Consider the following 27935-nt stretch of genomic DNA (forward strand, 5'->3'; position numbering starts at 1 on the left):
TAAAATTTCAAGAAAAGGGGAAGAAAGGAAGAAGATAAGAGGAAGAGAAAGAAGTAGGAGAAGAAGAAATCAAGGAAATTAGGAAAAAGCTAGCAAGCTTGGAGAAATAGGTATGGGTTAGATGTTTAATTTTATTCATGTCTATATAATGGTAGAATAAATATTGATCTTTACTTATAAGTTTTGATGCATGGAACCTTAGGTTATTTGATATGGTTTTTGATTGTACTTTTTGATAAATTTGATGTTTTAAAGTTGAATCTTGAAATGGTTGATTGTTTATGATTGAATGTTTCTATTGAAGTTGTTTGAATTGTATTTGAAGAGTTTGATTGAGAATAGTTTTTGAAGTGATAGATTAATAGTAATGCATATTGCATATTGCATAATGTCATTTTTTAGTCAAAATATTTTTGGGGGGAAAAGAAAAGAATTTCCAAAAATAAATATTTGAGAAATGGATTTTGTACTAAGGATATTTGATAGAAAAAGAACGAGTTTTGTAATTTTGAAATGATACTTTTTATGTGAATTCTTTTCTTTATGTTTACTATCCGAAACATTGGTGGCAAGAGATTGATTGAGAATTGTGATAGTGGGTACTGTCAAGGACAGTTGGCAGTACGAGATGGATAAAGAAAAGGATAAAGTGAGAGAGAGTTTGATATGGTTGTGAAAGTATGACTGAGGTATTTGTTTTATGCTACCAATGTCAGAAGATAGTAAACGGGGTTTGAGTAGAATGGGTAAGACGGGACCTCTGGTCTGGGGGATAGACCTTTGGTCTAGGGAGTGTTTGGGCATGGGCAATCCCATAGATGGCCAGTCTTTATTGATTCTGTGTCGTGGTAGCCTGCCGGGTGCACTAACACTCTGACTACTGTCTACTTGTTCGCGTTTAGTGAGGCATTGCCGAATCACTGGACAGAGTGATGTTAAGCTCTAGCTTCACTAAACACTCAAAAGGGAAAATCTCCATGGAGTAATGAGTCAAAACGATTTCTAAAAGTATATTTTCGGTCAAAATCTGCATCTCATTCTCATAACCATATTGCATTATTTGGACTATTATCAATTTGTTATGTTATTGATAATTGTATGAACTTATTAGGCACTTGTATGATTTGTTTGTGTGAGATGTGAATGAAATTAAATGTCTAACCCCATAAATATTTTTAAACCCAGATATTGGAGATCTCATAATGAAGAAAAATTGGATGTGCAGTTAGAAGGTCAGATGCAAAAATCCAGAGCATAGGATGGGGGGGTTTTATTTTACTAAGTTGTTATAAAATGGTTTGTAATATCTAGTAACTTGTATTTAATAAATTTCTTTTCAATATAAATTTCTTCATTTGTTTAAGCATCTTTTCTACAAAATTATACTAATAATATAAATATTATTAACCATAAATAATTAGTTATGATTAACATATGTAATCTGGAAAGGGGGTTACATTTACCACCTCGGACGAGGTGGATTTCGCAGAGGGAAGTATTGATAGAGAAAAGAATACAATTGTGGAAGTTGACAGCAGGCCCAAAAGAACATTTGTCAGGCCCATTCGCTAGAAGGATTGAAGATTCTCATTCAGAATGAAAATACTGTATTTCTATTAGTTTGTTTTGCCACATATGCATTCGGTTATTACATCATTTTGTCATTGCAGCATTCTGTTATTTGCATTCTTGTTTTTTTTGGCTGTATTGCGCCTATATATGAGGCTTGCAAAGTATTGAATGGGCATGGAATAAAAATTTCCGTTTGTTTAATTTGGAGGAACCTTGGCCTCAAACTCAAGGAATTTACTGTGTTCATATCAGTTTCATTTTTCTTTAATGAATTATGCGAAGTTGAAGAAACATGACCTTGAATTTTAAATGGATTTTTAAAAGAAGAACATTGATTGGTTCTAATGTTAACAAGTAGTAAATGAAACGTTCCGTTTTAAAGTTTTAAAAAGGAAAATATAGTATCATCTTATTTTTAAACATTTGTTTAAAAAGAGATTAAGACGAGATAAATAAAAATATTTTTATTACAACACCTATATATATATATATAAAATAAGGATTATGATCATATGATAACTATTTTTCCTAAACTAATTATACAACCCCAAGTATAATAAAAAAAAATAGTAAAAAGAAAGATGGTTGCATATACATGTGCCAAAAGTTCTCAGGTACCCAAATCAAATATATTGAAGAAAATGATCCTAGACTCAAAGCAATTATCACTAAACCAATTCTTACATGTGAAACTAAACCTCTGAAGAAGAAAAGAAATAAATACAAGGATAACGAAGGTGAAGAATAAATATCTCTATGATGTCCCTCGGTACTACCATTTGGTCCTGAAAATAAAGTGTAAAGGTTCATCAAGCAAACAACAACTTTAATTAAAGTCTTACACATAAGCTAATAATCTAGTCAATTCATTCTCGATTCTCACTTGTTTTTCGTTATAAAACCTCTTAATTCTTTTCTACTAGCCAATTGCCACTAAAACTACTAGAACTCAGTGGTCTTACATAATTTAGTTTGGAAGACTATTGGGAGTACACCCTCACTATTGTACAATGGTAGGCCCTTACCCGTTAATGATTGCTCATAGTTGGGGTTGCTAGGTCGACTGTGTGAAAACTATTGTCACAACTCAACGTCTATACCCTAAGGATGATCACACCATATAAAAATATCTTCAAGTACCAATTATGGTCATCCACACTCTAAGGATTGACTCCTCAACACACACCTCATTGGGTACACATTTGTCATTGTAGGGTTCCATGGAATAAGGTACCGAACGACAATGAACTAACATATAGGGATGAGAATAGACTAGGTCAGACTAGGTTTTGAAATATATAGGCTGAGTTTATTCTACAAAAATAAAGCTTAAGCTTGACCTATTATCTATTATAGGTTTTTTTGTTTTACAGGGGGAACTAATTTTTTGGAGAAAACAACAAAGACCCTCATGCCCGCCTATTCAATTTCATCATGATTTGCAATACTATGTAATATTAGGGTGTTCCAGTTAACACTATCTGATTGGTAGTGTTCCCTTTCTCACTATCTAGAAGGACTAGCTATTGGCTACAATCATTCTCACCCAAGAGTTTCACTACACAGGAAGATTTAGCCAATAAGTTTCTTGAGAAATAATTTACTCATGAGAAATTCAAGAAAACCAAGGTGGCTATTAATAACTTGCAAAAGGAGGCAAATGAGTCACTGTCAAAGGCATGGGATAAATACCACAACCTGTTAACAAAATGCCTAAACCATCGATTACACGAGTTGGATTAGATGTACACTTTCCTAGATGGACTAATGTATGACATGAAGCTCATCTTGGATGCCTTAGTTGGGGTTACATTAACTATAAGACACTAGAGGAATTGGTAGTCATCATAGAGAGCATAGCCAACAATCACAGTGGATCCAAGAGACTAAGGTTTAAACTAGGAAAATGAGTATATGAATTGGCTTCCAATGATGAAATATTAGCCGAAAACAAGCCCTTAAACCAACATATTGAAATGCTCAACAAGCCAATTGTGGAGAAAAGAAAAACACTAGAAGGGGGGGGGGGGGGGGTTTAATAGTGTCAATAAAAAACTCACACTTTTTCAAAATAGTGAAGTAATAACAATGTCTACAATGTCTCCTAAAAGCAGTCTCTAAAATATCCTCAGATCTCACTCGAATTTGGTGGTATATCCTAATCTTAGATCTATTTTACTAAAAACACAGGCTCCCACAAATTGATCCATAAGGTTATCTATCCTAGGCAAGTGATACTTATTCTTAATGGTTACCTTATTAAGTTGATGGTAATCTACACACAACCTCATATACTCCCATCTTTCTTTTTCACTAACAACATAGGTATTCCCCAAGGTCATACATTAGGCCTAATGAATTTTTTTTCTATAAGTTCCTCATTGTTTCTTAAGTTCAGCTAATTCCTTAGGAGACATCCTATAGGATGCTATGGATATAGGGCAGTACTAGGTATTAAATCTATAGAAAAATCAGTCTCTCTCTCCTTCTCTCTCTCTCTCTATCTCTTTCTCTCTTTCTCAAGTTGTAAGCTAGTTATGTCTACAGGAAATTCTTTCACTAAAGGGATCTCACATAACACATTTTCTTTCTCTAGTTTTAAATACACAATATTAACATGTATATCTTTTCTTTTTCTTTTAAACATGAGTTAATTTGGTTTGCAGAAACACAATTTGTACCCTTACTCTCACCAAAATAAATTGTTTTATCAAAAAATTCATTAGGACATGATTGAAAGATAACCAATCCATCTCGAGAATTACGTCTAGTTTACTAAGAGGCAAATATATTAAGTCAACCAAGAATTCAACAAGAACTTGCAATGGACAATATAAGTCAATAATAGGAATACAAACAGGATTACTAGTTGGAGTTGCATGAATCAAATGATAATTTATGAGAAGACAAACAATTGATATTTTGACAAATAAATAGATACTATGAAGGGATAAGTTGCATAGAATCAAAGAGTACAACCAAAAGGTTCAACATCACATGAACAAAATAACTTTTGGTAGTTCATAGTTGATTAGCATAAAGCTTCATCCACCATTAATTACTCATGCCTACGCTTGCAATAGGAGCGATACCACCCAACCACTTCTTACACAAGTAAGATGTATCAAACAAACAAGAAAACAAGAGAACCAAAGAATATAACCATATCACAACACATAACTCATATAAAAGTACATAAAGAATCCCAATTATGGCACATAATACATCACCAACACAAATCATAGTACACACGAAAATGCAGTCATAACACATATCACACAAGTTTGATTTGAATCAACTAGACTCTAAGACGACTAAATGTGACACCTTTTATGCCACATGCATACATACAATAATATAAAATAATAGTTTCAAAAATTACTTCATTCATTTACTAAAACTATGGGCAAAAGGTACCACATTTGAAATCTAATATCCAAAAACTAAAACCAAAATAAATAATTACAAGAAATTCATAACACTTTGTTAAAATATTTTGAAATCAAATAAACTAAAATCTTTTTTTCAATAAAATAGAAAAATAATTCCTATGTTAAAAGTCCTGATGTCACATCCTTTCAAAGAAATCCCTTTAACAATTTAAACTCTTCAAAAATCAAAGTCACCAGCATAAACAATCCAAACAACACAAGGAAATTGGGGGAGTGAGAACATATCTCACTCTGGCTACTAGTGTAAGAAATGGTAGGGTAGTCACACACATGCATCATATAATCCATATATCAATAATTAATGACAGTAAAATTAATAAGCATTTATTTGCATTCTAACACTCCAGATGTCATCACATCATAGTTCAATATATATAAACCATGTTATGCTCATGTAAGGACAAAACTCTCCTAACTACATACATGTGATGCCAATAAATCACTTTATCACCATTTGAAGGTTAATTAGTCTAGGAGTACATGTCGGGCCATGCCATCACAACACTCTCTCTAGAAGAAAATACACTAGTTGCACATCAAGATAACTATGTTGGCCAAGTTTCATCCCATACACACAACATGGAAGGACCGAGGCTCCCAAACCTGACTATCCCCAAGGTCATGGAATCTCCAACCTTTTACACAAGGGGGACTTTCCCTAGTAGCATATTTCACATTGTACCCATCACATGAAAAATACTTTTATACAAATGATGAATGTCGCACTTAGACTCTTATGCACAACCAACAAATCATGTTCACATATCACACCATATTTCACATTTCACTTCATCACTAAGTCATACTTAGGCTTGCTCACTTGTTTCATTTACATATATAACATGTCTCATAACTCATAGGTTTCTCAATATGATAAATATCCAATACTTGTCATACACTCTTAATCTCATTAATAGGCACATCACATACCATTCTTTCACTTCACATTCTATAGATAACTCACTTTCACATCCAACAAATCATGTAATTCTTTAAGCAAAACAAAATTAATTAAATACATAGTTTCAGGTATGCAAGTCGTAGGCATAGGAAAACACTTGACGAGAAAGAGGCCGCAAGCCTCTAGAAGGATCACGCTCGACGTGATTGTTCTCGCATCTGACGAGATCACAACAAGGAGTCCCTTGGAACTCCCATGCCTGACATGACTAAACTCATGCCCGACATCATTGACATCGTGAGCATTTCGGGCTTTCACATGCAGCGAGCCCAATATAGTGCCTGACGTAGTATCAGTAAGGTCTCATTCTACATAATTTCTGTTTTACTCACTACAAGTTTGGGTTCCACTACTATTACTAATTCATGTATGTAAGGGGTGTCTATAATCTAAATAGTTTATTCTTTTACAAGTAATTACTACATACAATTGTTTCTCCAAGAATTTGTTTTGTATGTTGTCCTTAGGGTTTCCCTCTAGGGAACCCACAAACACTCACGAATTCACAAATAGAGACAATTTCATAGATAAAAAGTACTATTATATCATAATAACATGTTTAGAAATCATAGAGGCATCATTTACACATGTATATACACATTGCAATCAACAACAAGAATTCAGGTTTAATCCCTCACGCATAAAACATACATAAACAACGAGATTGGGGACCAAGCCCACTATCCAACAGATAATCCGCACCCTAGAACGAGATTCTCACTTCCCCTTATTTTGATGGATGCTAAAATCTGAGTTTGAATTTTCAAGTTCTTCACCCACAACCTCTAACTTTCCCCCTTCTTTAGATCACAAGACGCACGAGTCAATATATAAAGTGAGGCAATTGTAGCCTTACTATTACTAACATATTTAAATATTAGCTCTAACTCTTGCATAACCTGTTGATAAAAAGCTCATTAATTTACTTCACAATATTTTTAAAATAAAAAAAAAATAAAAAAAATAATTATCATTTCAAAATATCTCTAAGAATATTATATTATTGCTAATTAATTAATACAAAATCTTTTATTAATTTATTATGAAAAAAAATGAAATGTTACATTATCTTTGAAATCACCTCATAATGATGAAATTGTACATTTTAGTTAATTAGTTTATCACAACCGGAAAGTTTTATATAGAAATTTTACATTGCTAAAATTTCTACTTCAGTATCAGCGCAAGATATCCAAACTTACATTAATTATATCAAGAAAAAATCAGCATTTTATCATTTAATTATATTTTTAGATGATACGCACTTATTAAATGTTTCCTAATAAATTAAAATAATAATATAAAGTTTACAAATCATTTAATTGTAATATACATATAAGAATATTATAAAAAGAATACTTAGAATTTTGGTATTTATTTTAATGTAGGATCTTATTTTTTTTTTTTAATTAATCATTTAATTGAAGGCTTACAATAGATGAAAATAAAATATAAATACAGTTTACTACTCATTAAAAGATATAAATGTCTTACAAAGAAAATATAAACGCTAAAAAATGAACTTATAAGTATCTTTTATTCTTTGTATAATTGGTTTCATTTTTTTTTCCCATTTCCTACCAAATATTCAAAGATAAGAAATATTGATTTCTGTGTTCAGTATTTAAATCCCAGTTACATACTGGTCCTCACTAACCAATTAGCCATTCACATTCAAGATACACTTCAATCATGGCTACCATGATTCATCTTTGTCTTTTTTTCTCCTACATCACAGTCTTTCATCCCATTTTCTCAATGGCTCAATATGATAATTATATCATCCACATGGAATCATCAGCCATGCCTAAAGCATTCTCCACTAAACACAATTGGTATTTATCCACCCTTAACGCTGCATTAGATAATACTCAAGTTACCACCGATGACAATAATCTAAAAACCGCTTCTTCTAAGCTGATTTATACCTACACCAACGTCATGAATGGTTTTAGTGCAAATTTGTCACCTAAAGAGCTTGAAGCCCTCAAAAGATCCCCAGGTTACATTTCTTCCATACCAGATTTGTCAGCTAAGCTTGACACAACATATTCACCACAATTTCTTGGCCTTAATCCCAATGTGGGGGCTTGGCCTGTTGGAAAATTTGGCGAAGATGTCATTGTTGGGATGGTGGATACCGGAATTTGGCCTGAAAGTGAAAGCTTCAAAGATGAGGGGATGACTAGAATCCCTTCACGATGGAAAGGCTCATGTGAAAGTAGCATCAAATGCAACAACAAACTCATTGGAGCTCGATTCTTTAAAAAAGGATTGTTGGCCAAGAACTCCAAACTCGAAACAGTTGCGAACTCAACCCGAGATGTAGAAGGTCATGGGACCCACACATCAAGCATTGCAACTGGGAGCCAAGTTGATAATGCATCCTTCTTTGGCTATGCCAATGGATCAGCGAAAGGAGTAGCTCCACGGGCGAGAGTAGCCATGTACAAGGTTGTGTGGGGTGGTAGAGTCATGTCATCTGATATAATAGCCGCAATTGATACTGCCATATCAGATGGGGTTGATGTTCTCTCCTTATCACTTGGCCTTGATAATCTACCTTTGTACGAGGACCCTGTTGCTATAGCCTCATTTGCAGCCATGGAGAAAGGCATTTTCGTGTCCACGTCAGCAGGGAATGCTGGGCCTGAACGTGGAACTCTTCATAATGGAATACCATGGGTCATAAATGTGGCTAGTAGCACTTTGGATCGTGAATTTCGTGGGAGTCTTGTTCTTGGAAATGGAGTCCACATACATGGCTTGTCACTTTATCTTGGAAACTTCTCCGCTCACCAAGTTCCTATTGTTTTTTTGGGGTTTTGTTCTAATTCGAAGGAACTGGTCAATGCGAGTGGCAAGATCGTGGTGTGTGAAGATAAGGGTGGAAGTATTGCTAATCAAGTGGCTATTGTGGACTTGTCAAACGTTTCTGCGGCAGTGTTCATATCAAGTACAACTGACACATCGTTTTTCTTAAATGATGGTCCTGCAGGCATCATTATTGACCCGATAAATGGAGAAAACGTCAAAGCATACATCAAAAGTAACTCTAATGCAAATGCAAACATGACTTTTAAGATAACAACTTTAGGTGTTAAGCCAGCACCTAGTGTGGATATTTATAGTTCCAGAGGGCCATCAAATAGTTGTCCGTTTGTGTTGAAACCGGACATCACTGCTCCAGGAACATCAATCTTAGCAGCATGGCCTCAAAATCTTCAAGTGGCATTGCTAGGGTCCCAAATCCTTTTCAATAGCTTCAATTTTTTGACTGGAACATCCATGGCATGCCCTCAAGTGACAGGTGTAGGAGCACTGTTAAGAGGAGCACACCCTGATTGGAGTCCTGCAGCTATTAGATCAGCTATTATGACAACATCAGATATATTTGACAATACTAAGAAACCCATCAAGGCCATTGGTAGGGATCACAAACTAGCCTCTCCTTTAGACTTGGGGGCTGGTCATATCAACCCCAACAATGCCCTTGACCCTGGACTTGTTTACGATGTGGGAGTTCAAGATTATGTCAATCTTCTTTGTGCATTGAACTTCACTCAGCAGAACATCACCACCATCACCAAGTCTTCGTCCAATAATTGCTCCAATCCTTCCTTGGATCTCAACTACCCTTCTTTCATTGCTTTCTTTGGTGACAATGGTTCTTCTAATGACTCAAGGGCAACTTGGGAATTTCACAGAACGGTGACCAATGTCGGGGATGGAGAAACAATCTATACTGCTAGTGTGACACGTATCAAAGGATTTAATGTGAGCGTGATCCCAAACAAGTTGGTGTTCAAAGAGAAGAATGAGAAGCTAAGTTACAAGTTAAGGATTGAAGGTCCGAGTATAGAGGGTTTTGCGTATCTCGCTTGGACAGACGCAAAACATGTAGTGAGAAGTCCTATTGTGGTCACCGCTCTGCCACTCTCAAATTCAATTTCTGTGTAGATATTTCAAAATTGTGATGGAGACATGTTTATTTATATATGAAGTGAAAATATTGTGTGTTCACTAAAGAATTTTTCTTTTGATGAATAATAAATGAAACACACATACGCATTATTAACATTCATATATGCATACTACTACCATTTTCTACGAACATAAAACATTATAATAAAATAGTTTAGTTCGATGTTTTCAAAGATAGTTTAGTTAAGTTTTAATATAATAAAAAAATCCAGCTTAGTCCAGTTTTCAACCAAACTAGTTCAATTTTCAGTTTTTCTCATCCCTACTTTTGATGGATAATTTTTGACGGATTTGGATCCATATATATATATGAGGAGGGTTATAATAACACCAGTATAATTTTTGCTAAGTATTACACTGGTCAAGAACTTTATATTAAATGAGAATTTTGTAATTCTAATCGTTAAATTGAAAATTATTTACTCTTATATCATATATACAAAATTTTATATTAGAAAATAAAATAAGGATAAATACATTTTTTTTTGAATTTTATATGTTTGATTTAAGATAAATAAATATATTAAATTAATTAATAATTTATATTTAAAATGTTAAAATTTAATTTATAAGTATGTAATAAATAAATATTTATAATTTTATAAATTATATTATCATTATAAATTATAAAATTAAATAATTTAAATTATAATTTTAAATAGAAATAAGTAGATTGTTAACTATAAAAGTAAGTATATATACATAAAGATTAATTAAATATATTATTATTATTATTCGTAATATAATTATTATATATTATTATATTTTATAGTAATCTAACGGTTGGATTTACAAAATTTACATTTAATATAAAGTTATTGAGCGGTGTGTAATACTTAGTAAAAGTTACACCGGTGTTAGTATAATAACCTCTCTCTCTCTCTCTCTCTCTATATATATATATATATATATATATATATAGAGAGAGAGAGAGAGAGAGAGAGAGAGTGAGAGACTGAGATAGAGAGAGAGAGAGGAAGAATCAAATAACTTACAAAATAACTCTTAGTAAAGTTATTCTGCTCAATAACTCATGGTGTTTGTTGAGTTTCATCGATCAAATTGTTAAATTAAAAGTTATTAAATTTTACTAATAATTAATATAAAAAAAATTAATTAACTTTGAAATAAATTATTTGCTAATTAAAAATATAATTGAAACATTAATTATTTTAAATTATTTAACTAAAATCTTAGTTATTGACAATTTACTATATGATCTTAATATTTTAAATAACTAATATCTGGTTTTAAATTTGATATGAAAATATTATGATATAATTAGATAAGATTTTAAGTTAGTATTTTATTAATAGTTGATAATTAGAAAATAAAACAAGGATAAATACATTTTTTTAAATTTTATATGTTTGATTTAAGATAAATAAATATATTAAATTAATTAATAATTTATTAATTTAATTTATAAGTATGTAATAAATAAATATTTATAATTTTATAAATTATATTATCATTATAAATTATAAAATTAAATAATTTAAATTATAATTTTAAATAGAAATAAGTAGAATGTTAATTATAAAAGTAAGTACATATAAATAAAGAATAATTAAATATATTATTATTATTATTATTATTCGTAATATAAAATTATTATATATTATTATTATAGTACAAATATGAGATTGTATAGTTGAAGATGACTTAAATGAATTAATTTATACAAGTTATACTAACAACATGCATATACATTTCGGTAGCTTATTTCATAGAACTTCACAGTTAAGCATGCTTGACCTGAAATAATATAGGGATGGGTGACCTTCTGGTAAGTTTCCCAGAAATTGCGCAAGTAAGGATAAAACACGCTAAAAAGTAAAATGTCGTGAAATAGAACCCTTGAGAGGCTAAACATGAGGGCTGTCACATTAATAAATTTATTAAAATTAAATAAAAATTATAATTTCTGATAGAATTTCCTATCGAAAATTTTCGATCAAATTTTCAAAAAATTTTGACGGAATTTTCTATCGGAAATTTCCGTCAGAAACTTTTGACAGAATTTTCCGTCAGAAATTTTTGATAGAATTTTTTGACAAAAATTTCTGTCAGAAATTTTCGACGAAATATGGTATTTCTGACAATTTTTTTTTATGCCACTTTTTTTCGTCGAAAAAAAAATTCGTCAAAAATTTACTTGTATCTGTCAAAAATTTCCGTCAAAAATTAGCATTTTTCTTGTAATGTAATTAGAAAAAAATATATGAGTAATTGTATTTAATGTGCATGACATTTCTTCCTTTAAAACTTTTATCATTTCTCTCTTTTTGACATATTTTAACTCAAAATATCACGAGGCATCCCTCTTGATTTTTCCACTCACCCTTTCCTTGTTAAAGATGTCTCTTTGAGGACCTTTTGAAGATTAAAGAGGAACATCACTCTTTAAGGACTAAAGAAGACATATATTCTTCTCTTGTCAAGGAGGATACTACATTTTAATATTCTTTAACATTCACTTTTAGTCGGCCTTTAGGGATTGAAGGCTTGTAAACCTTCTATTGTAAAATGAGATCCATCATTAGTCATAACACCATATTTCAATCATAAGAATAGTCATATAGCATTAATACCGATAACTAAAGAAAATAAAAAACACACTGCATTAATGTCTTTCTTTTTTGTTCATTAAGGAATTAACATAGGCATGCATCATGAAATAAAGTCGTGCTTGGCGTCCATAGCACTTATTTAAGCACCTAGCATCGTCATCTTTCGACACATATTACATTTATGTGATGAGAGAAGTCTCCCATGGCTTACTCAATCTAAGCATCATATCATAGTTTATCTCTAAATCCAAATGCTTGCTTTTCTCTCTTAACCATACATTCAAAACACCAATATTACTAGTACAAAAGGGGTCATTAACGTCGAATATTTTTAGGATTTTATGTCAGAAATGGTGTCGACGTTAATGCAGGAGACGTAAATTTACGTCAGCTATGACAGATGACGTAAATTTACGTCAGACATTCCCTAGGATCGACGTAAAATAGGGTTTAAAATTAAAGAAAATACACGCAAGAATTTACGTCGGGTACACCATGTCCGACGTAAATTTACGTCGGCCAATGCTTGTTCTGACGTAAATTTATGTTGGACATGGTGTAGTCCGAAGTAAGTTCTTGCATTTTTTTATTTAATTTTTAGTTTTTTGATACATCCAAAACCTACATACAATCCAAAATACAAAACCTAACCCAGGCAGTCCAGAATACAAATTCAAATATAATTTAATTTCAAAATTGAATGACAAAAGAAAAATAATATATAAATCTTAAAAAGCATAAATTATGACAATGTAAATCTTATTATCCTAAAAAAGCTATAAAACATATGTTTGTCAATGCTATCAAACTAGAAACATAATATCCAACTAACTAAACTTAGAAATCTAACTAGCTATTATATACTTTGAAAAAAAAAAGTTGTCCATTATTCTCTTATCTTGATGATTTCATCTTCGAGCAATGGAGATGGATCTTGAAAGACCTGAAACATTAATTTAAGTGTCATTAATGTGCAATGTTAATTATCGTAAAGGTAAATATACTTAAATAAATTTTGATATGAATTACCTGTGTGACACCCTTACTACCCCCAACACATATAAATAAATCTTGTAAATAAACTAAAGAATAAAATATTCAACGTTGGTAAAAGAGTTCACATAAAACCTTTGTAAATAACCAAAATAATTAAAAATAAAATTTAGAAAGTAAAACTTGAGAGTTTACAAATTGCTTTCAAAAGAGAAGTTATAACATTAAATACATAAAAAAATTTATCCTAGAATTCTCTGCCCCGATGTCACAATATCAGAGCACACCCACAACTCAATGGTTGACATTCTAGATGCCACTCAAAGTTGGATCTTCCTCACCTAAAACATCCACAAATTGTACGGTGAGAAAAGAAAATATTTTATATATAAAGTACACAAGGAAATCCACAACATCATTCACTAGTGCAAAAAAGGGCTATTACGTCACCTAATTTACGTCGAAAATGAGAAACCCCGACGTTGTAAAAACGCGGGTGGCAGTTTCGTAAAAATGTGGAGACTAATTTACGTCGGACAACAAAGGGTCCGACATAAATTAGGCAATTAATGTCGGAAGTGATACTATCCGACGTAAATTTACGTCAGAACCCCCATAGACCGACGTAAATTTACCATAGACCGACGTAAATTTACGTCGGACCCCCATAGACTGACGTAAATTTACGTCGGACCCCCCTAGTCTGACGTAAATTTACGTCTGAGATACCCCATTCGACATAAATATTCCACTATATTGGCCAATGTCTCATTTTCCATTCCCGCGCTCACAGTGTATACAAAATCTATTAGCTTTTCTATGATTTTCTAAGTCTCCCACTGCGTTTATTTGTGCATTGAACGTTTCCAAGTCTCTAAGTGTCTGCACGTTGCTTGTTTGAGGTTAGTTTCTTGTCCACACAATTTTTCTGTGTTTTTTTTGCTATTTGTTCATCTGGAATGGGCCGTTCTGCTTGCAGAACGGGCCGTTCTCCTTGCAGTTTGAAGAGAAATTGAAGAATATTCAAAAAGAGTTTGAACAGAAGTTTGAACTTTTGGCTCGTTCTCAACAACAGACTACAGTTGCTCATGATGGTGTTCGAGTCAGCACTAAAGGGAGTTGTGATGCTCCAAATCCCTCACCGGATCAGACTCACACTGGTGTACCAAACCAGTGTGAGTTATATGTTGAGGATGACCCCCCACGGTTAATGGCTATTGGCCGAGTATTTGAGGGTGGCTCAACCATCCATGGTGTCCCTCTATAGCCAGACTGGACATGGGTTGTGGTTGACCAAGTTCAAGATGCTGCTGCTCCAGTGCCTTTGCCCAATACAGAGGTTCAACTAGTGGGGCAGGCAACCGACACATTCTTAGCTTGGCCAAAACGTTTGGTCATGCTGCTTTCAGCACGAGCAAAGGTAATTATATTATTGCTCTTTTATATTCTTATAATTCTATTATTGTTTAATTAATTTTGATTATTTCTTTAGGATTTTATCAATCGTGGTAAGGAGGTCATGAGAGAACCTCATGTTGATGATGCTAATATCGCAGAAGCTGAGGGTGATCCCATATCTAAGCTTCTAATCATATTACCACGATTAAAGAAGAAGCCAATTCAATTGTAGTGGGACATTAGAGTTTTTGGAGTTGATACCTCTGATGTTCCACTATACATATCTCTACCTGATGCATTAGAGATTGTTGGGGGAAACTCCATGTTAAATATATCTATCATACAGTTGTGGGTCATGTAAGTCATATTTTCTTTTATGAGTCTAAATTTACAATAATTACATTTAACTTATAATAATTATTTGTGTTAGGTACATGGACAAATTGAGTGTGGAGCAAGCACAAGCAGAAGTATATGGATTTATTGAGCCTCAATCAATCCAAAAATCAGGAAATACTCAGGTCCAGATCCAGCAATATATGCAAACATGGATGAGTGACTCAAGAAGAGATATATACATGGCTCCATACATTGACGGGTTAGTTATTTAATTGGTTTTTTAATCATGGTAATTTTATAACTAATTTGTTTGTCATACAATGTAGGTCCCATTGGCAGTTAATGGTAATCATTCATAAGGAATACACCGTGGTGTGGTTTTGTTCACTACATCGAAAACCAAGCCACGAAATTAAATGCCAATTACAAGGGTAACTAAATTTTTTTCATTATGTTTTAAAACTGTAATTATATATATTGGCTAACATTTGTTTTTATTTCAATTAATTAGAATCGTGTCTGGAGCTAATATTTTAAGTGGAAGAGCCAGATCATCAAAGTCATTGCATTTCATATACCCTAAGGTTAGCAAATTAATTCACAGTCAATAATAATTAAATTTATTGACTTTGGAAATAATAGTTATTTGTTTCTCATTTTAGTGTAATAAGCAACAAGACTCGTTTGAATGTGGCTATTACATCATGTATTGGATGAGAGCCATAGTTTCTGCGGGTATTATTGATTCTTGGGCGCAGGTAATTCATATCAAAATTTATTTAACTATATTTACCTTTAGGATAATTAACATTTCATATTAATGACACTTAAATTAATGTTTCAGGTCTTTCAAGATCCATCTCCATTGCCCGAAGATGACATGCTCAAGATAAGAGAACAATGGGCAACTTTTTTTTCTAAGTTTAGTTAGTTAGATATTATGTTTATAGTTTGATAGTTAGTTAGTTTAGTTAGTTAGATAGCATTGACAAACATATGTTTTATAGCTTTTTTAGGATAATAGGATTTACATTGTCATAATTTATGTTTTTTAAGATTTATATATTATTTTCTTTTTGTCATTCAATTTTGAAATATAATTTGAATTTCTATTCTGGACTGCCTGGTTTAGATTTGGTATTCTAGACTATATTTATATGCAGGTGTTGGGTATATCAAAAATTTATAAACGTTTTAAAAAAAAATCCCACAATTTATGTCGAACATCGCCATGTCCGACATAAATTTACGTCGGGCCTAGCAATGGCCGACGTAAATTTACGTCGGACATGGCGTTGTCCGACGTAAAATTGTGGCATGTTTTTTGTCCCTTTTTACGTCGGTCTGGGTGAATCTCCGACGTAAATTTACGTCGTCTTTTAGAGGCGACATAAATTTACGTCTCCCATATTAACGTCGGAACCTTTTTCGACGTAAAAGGCTCAAAATACCCGACGTAAAAGACCCTTTGTGTACTAGTGATTTCATCATAACTTGGAATGTTATTTACAAGCATTTCTATAGATATATCATCATTCTATCAATCATTCATCTTCACATCTCAATTCACAATTACACCAATCCATCACAATCCACACAAATCTTACAATTAACATTATGCCAAGGCCACGCCACAACTGACACAAGTGATATGGGTTAATTGCCTCACTCATCCCACACCATGCTAGGGGTACGCTCGTCCTTATAGCATCACTTACTCAAGGTTCGTCTTATCCCTGGTCATTAGTGTGAGGAACCACAATCACATTACAATCCACACAATCTCTTGCAATTAACCCTAGGGCTGCCATATGTGACATAAGTGATGCGTGTTAATTGCCTCACTCATCCCACACCATGCCAGGGACATGCTCGTCCTTGAACCATCACTACTCAAGGTTCGTCTCATCCCTGGTCATTCGTGTGAGGAACCACAATCACAATCATAATCATATCCACAAAACATCTCATCTCATATCTCAATTCCATATTACATACACAATTCCATATCACATACACAACAAATAAGTCCAACAAAATAAGGGTTTACACACCCCTCAAGCAATTCACATCTAGATCATCAATTCCTATCAATTAATATAACAATAACATTCATAAATTAATAAAATAATCAATAGAATTATCAATTTAATACAATTTTAACATAAACGGTAAAATTCCCAATTATTCCAAAACCTAGCTCACAGGCACTTTTCTACAATTTCGTTCTCTCTCCCAAATCATCATTCTTACAAATTAAATATATATTTCTAATCCTCAACACATACAAAATCTAATGGTATCATTAATTCCTCAAACAGAAATAATCTAATTTTCCAAAACCTAACTTACAGGCACTTTTCTATAATTTCGTTCTCTCTCCCAGAGCATCATTTTACAAATAAATCATATATTCATAGTCCTAAATATATACAGAATCACATAAGACCAATATTTCTCCAAACAGAAATAATTATAAAATTACTCATAATCCTAAGGGCTCTTCCTCTACCCAATTCCCTCATGTAACTCTACATATAAATAATTCCCTTTTTCCCCGTACCTGGATAAACAGTAGCTGAAACTAAAACAAAGATCTCCTTGGTCTCCTCCTCTGAGTGCCTCTTGGTCTTCAGAGAGTGTAGAAGGAAAGAAGAGAGCAAAGAAGAAAAGAAGAAAGAAGTCAAAAGTTTGCTTTTGGGAGTGCTAGCATGCTCTATTTATAGGATCAGATGTCTCTGGAACGGCCTATTCCAAATCTAGAACGGCTCGTTCTGGACCCTTAAAACACGAGTAAAAAGCACATCCAGAACGGCTCGTTCTCAAACTAGAACGGCACGTTCTGGGTTTGCATTAAAAACTCTCAACGGTCATAATTTGGAACGGCCCGTTCTGAAACCAGAACGGCCCGTTCTCAATAAGGTTTAAAAGCCATTTCTGAAATCCAGAACGGCCCATTCCAGTTGGGAACAGCCTGTTCCCAACTAAGAATCATAGCCAAATTAAATAGTTTGGAACGGCCCGTTCCAATTTCGGAATGACCCGTTCCGGGCTACCAAATGTAGGTCTATTTAGTAATTTGGAAAGGCCCGTTCCAATTTTGGAATGGCCCGTTCCGGGCTACTAAACCACCTTAATTGGGCTCTTGGCCCTGTGAAAATTGGGCTGTTACAACCTGCGCCAAAGAATCAGTAATACCCGCAGAAACTATGGCTCTCATCCAATACATGAGGTAATAGCCACATTCAAACGAGTCTTGTTGCTTATTACACTAAAATGAGAATCAGATAACTATTATTTCCAAAGTCGATAAATTTAAATATTATTGCCTCTATTAATTAATTTGCTAACCTTAGGGTATATGAAGTGCAATGTCTTTGATCTGGCTCTTCCACTTAAAATATTAGCTCCAGACACGATTCTAATTAATTGAAATAAAAACAGATGTTAGCCAATATATATAATTACAATTTTAAAACATAATGAAAAATTTTAGTTACCCTTGTAATTGACATTTAATTTCGTGGCTTGGTTTTCGATGTAGTGAACAAAATCACACCACGGTGTATTCCTTAGGAATGATTACCATTAACTGCCAATGGGACCTACATTGTATGACAGATAAATTAGTTATAAAATTACCATGATTAAAAAACCAATTAAAAAACTAACCCGTCAATGTATGGAGCCATGTATATATCTCTTCCTGATTCACTCATCCATGTTTGCATATATTGCTGGATCTGGACCTAAGTGTTTCCTGATTTTTGGATGGATTGAGGCTCAATAAATCCATATACTTGTGCTTGTGCTTGCTCCACACTCAATTTGTCCATGTACCTAACACAATTAATTATTATAAGTTAAATGTAATTATTTTAAATTTAGACTCATAAAAGAAAATATCACTTACATGGCCCACAGTTGTATGATAGATATATTTAACATGGAGTTTCCCCCAACAATCTCTAATGCGTCGAGCAAGGATATGTATAGTGGAACATCAGAGCTATCAACTCCGAAAACTCTAATGTCCCACTGCAATTGAATTGGTTTCTTCTTTAATCGTGGTAATATGGTTAGAAGCCTAGATATGGGATCATTCTCAGCTTCTACGATATCAGCATCATCAACAACAGGTTCTCTCATGACCTCCATACCACGATTGATAAAATCCTAAAGAAATAATCAAAATTAGTTAAACAATAATAGAATTATAAAAATATAAAAGAGCAATAATAGAATTACCTTTGTCCGTGTTGAAAGCTACATCACCAAACATTTTGGCCAAGCTAAGAATGTGCCGGTTGCCTGCCCCACTAGTTGAACCTCTGTATTAGGCAAAGGCACTAGAGCAGCAACATCTTGAAATTGGTCAACCACAACCCGTGTCCAGTCTAGCTGTAGAGGGACACCATGGATGGTTGAGCCACCCTCAAATACTCGGCCAATAGCCACTAACCGTGGGGGTCATCCTCAACATATAACTCACACTAGTTTGGTACATCAGTGTGAGTCTGTTCCCCTGAGGGATCTGGAGCAACACAACTCCCTTTAGTTCTGACTCGAACACCATCATGAGCAACTGCAGTCTATTGCTGAGAACGATCCAAAAGCTTAAACTTCTGTTCAAACTCTTCTCGAATGTTCTTCAATTTCTCTTCAAACTGCATCTCCATTCTCTACATAGCCTCCTGATTGCAAGAGTCAACAGTACTGCTCCTCGATGGTGGTGCACCAAAGTAATCTCGGTGACTCTAAGAACCACCAACAGCACGCACACGCCCTGCGTGCTCTAGCCTTCCTATGGCCGTTGTGAGTATATCATCCCGACCATGGGGAACAAATGAGCCCTGGGTGGTCTGCTCAACTAAACCCTCCTACAACATATTAACAATAAGTATACCCTAAACTACACTTATGAATTGAATGAGTTGAAATGAAGAGTCTTAGTTTGTATGCTTTTACTCACTATTTTATCAACAACGACCCTTGTAGACTTAGAAGTCATTTGCCCATCTAATTTTGTTCGGGCTGCTATCCACATCTCATAGCGGGGAGGTGACTCCACACGGTCAGCAGACTCAACCCTTGATGCCTCTGCCCTAGCCTTCATCATTTTCTTTTTTCTTTTTAATTCATATCCCCCTCTTGACAATAGATGGGGTGCATCATTCTTGCTCTTTCGTTCTTGGGCAGCTACTCTTTTGGCCTGCAATAATACAAACAAGAAAATGATATTAATTAAAATATACCTTAAGTATTTGTATCAATGTAATAATTATCAATAACTGACCTGCTAAGAAGGGTCCAATCGAGTGGCACGAAATTTCATCCACTCCTCATCAGTAATCTGATACTTTAGAAAGAGAGTCTCATTTTGTCGCTCTCCAAATACATACTCCCGTGTCAAGAAAGTCTTGAAGTCTCTCCACCTGGTGGCAAGGGCAGATAACATATTCCTCCTCATGACCTCAGTGTGGGGAATGTCAAAATTTTGCTATCAAAATAACAACAAATAATAAATAACGTATTTAAGTTATATAATATTGAAGGGATGTGAAAGTATATACCTGAATATCCTGCCAAATGAGGTTCTTGTCAGCCTCCTCAACGTCATCCCATGATGGAATGATAATAGAAACATGACGTCGAGCTAGGACTCCCAAATAGCTCCTAAACTTGGCAGCATTTGGGCCTGACGCCTTGCTAGAACGAGGATCCACCTTAATCGATGTCCTCTCCTCGGCAATGCGTCCAGCTGTCAACCCAGACAATCGGGTGACAGATCTACCTTTCCTCCTTCCACTGCTAGACCCCAAATCTGCCATAATCCTGAAAAAATTAAACTCTCATTATTAAAACAACGAATTAACTAAATAGACAAATAAAGTAAAATAGATAATAACAATATAGCAACAAAACAACTAATAAAAAAATGAATAATACACAAACACAAACCTATTAGGTTGATATGTTTTCCCATATTCATTAACTATATATTAACACAAATTAACTATTGACTCAATTATTCATAATTATTCTAACCTAAACTACAATCTTAAAAAATCAGTAATTTCGGATAAAATCGATAAATACTTCTACTAATACGATGCTAAACTAAATTAAATTCTCCTTATTTAATGCATCTGGAACAACCTGTTCTGAAATCAAAATGGACCGTTCTAGATTAACAATTAATTCAAAAATAATGCGTCTAGAATGACCTGTTGTGAAAATAGAACGATCATTCCAGATGCATTATTTTTGTATTAATTGTTAATCTAGAACGGCCCGTTCTGGTTTCGGAACGGCCCGTTCCACATTAATAATTAACAAACATTAAATTCAAGTAGAACGACCCGTTCTAGTTGCAGAATGGGCCGTTCCAAATGAACAATTAACACAGAAGCTAAATGCAAGTGACGATTTTTGTAACTAACCTCAAACGTCCATCCCCAATGTAAAACTGAGGTGCAGAAGACTCTTTTTACGTTTTCGAATGCAGATTACTCTTTGTACGTGAAGAATACTCTTTTTGCTCTCAAATGAACTAAGGCGCATGCGAATAGAATTCGAAAAGGTGAAGATATAAACACTAATTTATGTCGGATATGTTTGGCCCGACGTAAATTAGGAATTCCACGTCGGACACCATAGAGGTGCAACGTAGAATCCCTAATTTACGTCGGACCATACATATCCGACGTAAATTAGTGCACTGTTATTTACGAAAGTGCCACCACATATTTTTAACGTCGTATGAGGGTATGTCCAACGTAAAAAAGGTGACGTAATAGCCTTATTTTCCACTAGTGTATGTCCTTTTACTAACCATAACATACTTCCTCATTGTCCTCTTTAAAATCCCAACTCAACATGTTCGTCTTTTACTTAACAATAAAGTCACATAAGACCAAAATCAATTATTAATTTACATAATCAGGGAAAATAAGAATTCATACAAAGGGATAAACATTCATCAATTACAATTGCACAGAGGGGATGCTTGCAATGAGCTATAGACACCTAAAAGTGCAAGTCCCATGAATTGTTCTATTAGGGTGTGATTTTGTTATCTTCCTTTCGTCCTTTTTCCTTCTTCTCCCTTCCTCTTCTCTCTCTCACTCTCTCTCATTTCGTTATTTCACAGTGAGCAACAATGTGCTTTTGTATCTATCTGTTTGCTGTTATTGAACTCTTAACATATCACTTTCTCAATGAACTACTTTTTCATTCCTATGAATGAAACCTGATTACTTTATCAATTACAATATTATTATATTTTTAGAAGTCTTATTTTAGCAAGAATTTGTTATTTAGCTTGACTTAGATGAATTTTAGAAATCATTTCATTTATTTTTCTAAAAGAATGTTGATTATTACTGCTTGTGCATTGTGTATTTTTTAGGAAACTATAAATTTTAGATTTTGAAAGTGATTCATAACCTTTGACTTAATTTGGGTTGACAAAAACCTAAGTCATTAGGTTTTTGGATAATTTAGTTTGTTTCACTTAGTTTGTGCCTTGCTCAAATTGAACATGTAGTGAGAGGGTGTTGGTTTACCACTTAACCTGGGAATTTCAAAACTTATTATATTATTGCAACTATAATTATATGATTTGTATTTTTTTTAATATTTTTTTATTTATGACACATTTCTACTCCAAAGCATAATATAAATATTTTTATAATTATTATAATAAAAACATTATAAAGTACTTATACTTTAACTTATAACGAAAAAGTTCACAAAACTTGATTTAAGAAATCATGAATGAATCTCAACAAAGTCTTTAACAAGGCATATTCCTTCTAATTACATAACTGCAACACAAAATTGAAAAACACCATAAAATATAACTCTCTATATAATAATAAATGTAGAAACATAAATTTTCTTCTTCACCCTATCAAAACAAAACCCGAAATAACCAAGAAAACTTTTAAGTTTTGCTTCCATCAACTTCCTCTTTCTATACTTATCTAATCATACAAGTGGCGATTACCTCAAACACACACAACAGTATATACAGATAGGGGTGGGTAGATGGATCCGGGTCCACAGACCGGTTCGTAAGCCCGCGAATTTCACGGATAACAGACCTGTTTTTTTTTTTCAAATCTGTATGACTATGTTTAATTTTTTTAGCCCGGCCCGTGAAGTCCGCAAACTTGGCAGATTTAATCCGCGGGCTCGCGGGCTAGTCTGCGTACTTCACTAATTAATATTTTTAAATATTACGATTTTAATATTAAGTTGTGTATTTAATTTTTTAAATTATTATGACATTAAAATTATGCTTAGTTGGTATGTATTTGTCATTTGAATTATTTTTATGACATTTTGATGCTTTTATTATTGAAAGTTTGGTACTATTATTTAAATATTTGTAGTTATTTTTATTTTAATATTTAGTATTTTAAACCATTTTAACTATTTATAAATTTTAGTATGATAAAATTTAGCTTATAAATAAACAAAATATTTTTGTCTCTTAATTTTTTTTTAAATTTATTTTTTTGAACCATTATTTAGGCCCGCGAACCGGTTCGTTATCTGCGGATTTTGGCGGGCCAGATACGGACTGAAAAAATAAGTCCATTTATTTTACAGACCGAACTTATCCGGCCCGTATAAAACGCGAGTTTTATATAATAACTTTAACATTATTCATATAGGTACATTCATATTCAATATTTTAAAAATTGTTCGCATAAAAAGTGCTAATCACATCACTTAGACCCATCATTAATAAAAATCATTCATTTCACTCAAGATATCTCAATTATAAACTAAGACTTTTGCAAGTGCATGTACTTGACTCACAAGTGTAACACCCGGGTTTTCATACTTTATACTAATAATATTTTATAAATTATTTTGATATTTTAATGAACTTATTAAAGGATTTTTGATATCATTTAATTATTCATATGAGCATTATTTTATTATAAAGTATGATTTGTGATTATTATTTTTATTAGTGATATAGAATGTATTTTTATAAATGCATTTATCAAGGATTATGCTCATGTAATTTATTAAAAATGAGGAAAGGTGTTTTAATTATATTAATTATTTTTGGAGAACGGAAGGAAGGACATGGTAGTCATTTGTTAATTATTTATTATTATTTTTTATTTTATTAATTTTAAGAAAGGGAAGTTATCAGAAATTACAGAGTCATTTTCACGTATTCACTTTTATGCTCATTTCCTTCTTACGCCTTCTAAAGAACAAGGAAAACCTAAAGAAGAGGAATAGCTGGATTCCACTCGTGCTTCATCTTCTGCTCATCTAGGTAAAGAGGGAGTGAGAAACCTCATTTGGGGGTGTGGGAGTGAGAAACCCAAAGAAGAGGAACATCTGGATTCCTTCTTACGCCTTGCTTGATGCATGCTCTTAGGAACAAGCACTTTTGAATGTTTTATGTTTTCATGTTTGAGTTTTCTGTTGTGTTTCTTGATGTTTGTTGAGTGTGAATATGTGTTAAATATTGAAAATAAATAAATCTTGATATGAATTAGAGTGCTCTATGGGTTCTTGTGGAAGATCCTACGAGGTAAAACATGATCTTTGGTTGAAATTTGAGGTATTTTTATGTACAATTGAGTATGCATTTGTGTTTTGGGTGGTGTTTTGACCGATTAAATTGAGTTTATCTGCCTAGTTGTGTAAATTGTAAGAATTCGCAAAGTGAACAAGTGAAGGTTCGCATTGGGGCACCAAGAAACGAAGTTCCTAGGGACTTTCACATCAAGCGCGTGTTGAGTCTCGTTGGGCACGGGTCCCCTGAAGGGTCTACACTAGGCACCTAGAGAGTTGAACCGAGCGGGCTTCTCCACTTTAGGCGTGGTGTTTAATTCGTCAAGCGCATCGAGTGTGCTACTCCACTTTTGGTGCGACATTTAGTGCATCGAGCACAAGTCGGGACGCGCTAGCCACGACCCCTATGATGTTTTGCATGTTTTAAGCTATGCTTGAAGGTGCTAATGGTGTGAAGCTGCCTTATTATTTTGTTAATGCAAGTGATGTGTTTCTATGAGCATGATGAGGATGAGAATCTCTTATATGTGACCTTGTGACTATGAGTATGATAATGTGATATGTGAACAAGTGACATGATGAGATATGACAAGAGAAATTTTGAGTCCATGAACATGTAAATGTGTGACATGCATCATATGCATCTATGTGACGGGGTACAATGTGGAGTACACCGTTAGGGAAGGCCCTTCGGGTGAAACATCTTAGAGGAGTCCTAGGGGGAAAGCGCGATTTGGAAGGCTCAATTCTACTCGTTTGTGTGCATAAGATGTATTTTGCGTGGCTTCGCTATCCCAACAAGACCTTTGTAGTATATCCATGAGATGTTTCTCACTCCCCTGTTTGTTTGTGTAAGTTTCAAATTGTGTTGCATGTGATCATCAACATGAGGATGTTGGTGATGAAGCTTAGGCTTCCAAATTAGGCGTGCTCTAATAGGACATGTGACATCGGGGCATAGATAGGAATAGTTTAGGACTTTATTGTCTTTTAATTATGTTTGGAAAACCTTAGTTTCATTTCCTTTGTAATTTCCGCAATTGAATCATGACTATGTTACGAATGTGAATCCTCTACTTTTATGTTATATGAAACATTGTTTTCATTAAGAAAGTTTTGTTTATCCAGGATTTATATGATATATTTATTATCTATTTATGTTGGGGTACATAACTAACTCAAGGTAACCTAGGAGCCATGGAATGGAATCACCACACGCAAGGTGATTACCCAAATGTAATCTCAACTAGGACATATCTATTAGTATCTAGTCGAAGTGTTACAGTCCTCCATTATTACCTCAAACCCCCCGTTAGAAGCTCCATACCATAACACACCCAAGGTTTAGGTAGATAACCTTCGAGACCCTCCTACATAGACCCACTCTACCTTAGGTATTTTATGCAAATAGAAAACTAAGACATCATGCATGTTGCCGCCTTGGCCACACGGTTTCCTCATGCCACTTCACCTCTGCACACCACTGCACTGTCAACACCCACAGAAGGAAGCCCCAACTAAAACCCTAGTAGAGCTTCCTCTCTCACACACATTTTGTCTCCTTTCTTATTTTATGTTGAATAGGCATATGGCAATCGTCATGCCTTTCTTTTATTAATTTTTTCCTTGTAGACACTAGGTTTTGTTCAGGCTTTATCTACAAGGGTCTAGAATCTTCTAAGTCGGAGCAACCCCCTAAAGCCAAGAAAAACATAGGAGCACGCCTAGATGGAGCACAGGACATCTAAGAGGCTCTTTTGCATAAAAAAAGGTCAAAACCCTAACCCTAGGCTTGGAATGACCATTCCTAGGGCCAAAATGGACGTTCCACTTGACACTTTTCAATGCAATTTATAGACGCAGAATGGCTGTTACAAATTGGGAACAGTCGTTCCCATTCCCATTCCCTAGTTACCTATAAATGCGTGCCACCCCCTTATTCTTACACATACCTCATTCTCTCCCCCTCTCTGACTCTCTTCAGTGTCACTCTGAGTAAAAAAACTCATTAGTGCTTGATTAAGAGATCTTTGGACCCTTTGGCAAAGATTTCAGAGTTTCTTTAGTTAAATTTTTTTAGTGTTAGTGAGGTTTTATAGAATGTGGAGTCTACCAAAAAGCCCTCCTGTACAACTTTACGAGAAGATATATAAAAAGTTTACTTCGGAGGTTCCAATTTCTTTTCTCTTATTTATTGCTTTATTTATCGTTTTTCTTGTATGTAGTAAGAATAGGCATCATGTAAATAATAAAGTAACATGTATGAAGTAGATTAGGAGTAATGTAAACATAAATAGCTACGTATGCTTAATAAATAAGGGTAAAAATTTAATTACATCGTTATAATGCTAAAATTGTCATAGGGTATCGAGTTTAGGCATTGTGGGGTGCCTAACACCTTCTTTACACGTAACCGACCCCTGAACCTGACTCTAGTTGTGAATGCCAAAGTCAAATTTTCAAAAATTATTTTCTTTTTTTGATGTTTTGTGCAAAATATCGATGGAGACACCTTCGAACCAATTTTAAAAGCCATCAAACTAAGGATTAATCCAATCTTTGGATATTCCGAAGCTTATGAGATTTTCAAACAGAGGTTCAAACCATTTGTCAAGCCAAGTGCATTTTTCATAAACATTAAAATTTTTCGATAGATTTCGAGATTCCATTCTTTTCTCTTTAGACTAGACATGTGGGCCAAGCCCATTAAGCCAGTAACTTTCTTTTTTTTTTTCTGTTAGATTTCATTAAACGAGAAACTTTGTTTTACCAAATGCCATTAAGCAAGTTATTTTTTTTTATTTACTTCATCCTTTTCTTATTTCTTGTTAAAACACATGCTTTATTATATTAGCATATCATATGGTTATTGTAATGACTAACAACTATTTATTTATTATTATTATTATCATTATTTTAATAGCAATTTTTAGCACAAAGATTAGTATAGTTAATTTTATTTAATTAATTAATTTATTTATATATGTGTTAAATTCTCTTATAATTTTAATTCACTTTGATAATAATAATAATAATAATAATAATAATAATAATAATAATAATAATAATAATAATAATAACTACTATTGTGATATTCTCTTATCAACATTA

At 33.5% G+C, this 27935-nt stretch overlaps 1 pseudogene; it reads left to right on the plus strand.

Annotated features, from left to right (window-relative positions):
* Positions 1–6924: 6924 nt before the first annotated feature.
* On the plus strand, positions 6925–10016 carry LOC145949179 (subtilisin-like protease SBT3 pseudogene; annotated as a pseudogene).
* Positions 10017–27935: the final 17919 nt, after the last annotated feature.

The sequence above is a fragment of the Cajanus cajan genome, chromosome 5 (assembly GCF_000230855.2).
Source record: "Cajanus cajan strain Asha chromosome 5, NIPB_CcT2T_4, whole genome shotgun sequence".
NCBI classification, from domain to species: Eukaryota; Viridiplantae; Streptophyta; class Magnoliopsida; order Fabales; family Fabaceae; genus Cajanus; species Cajanus cajan.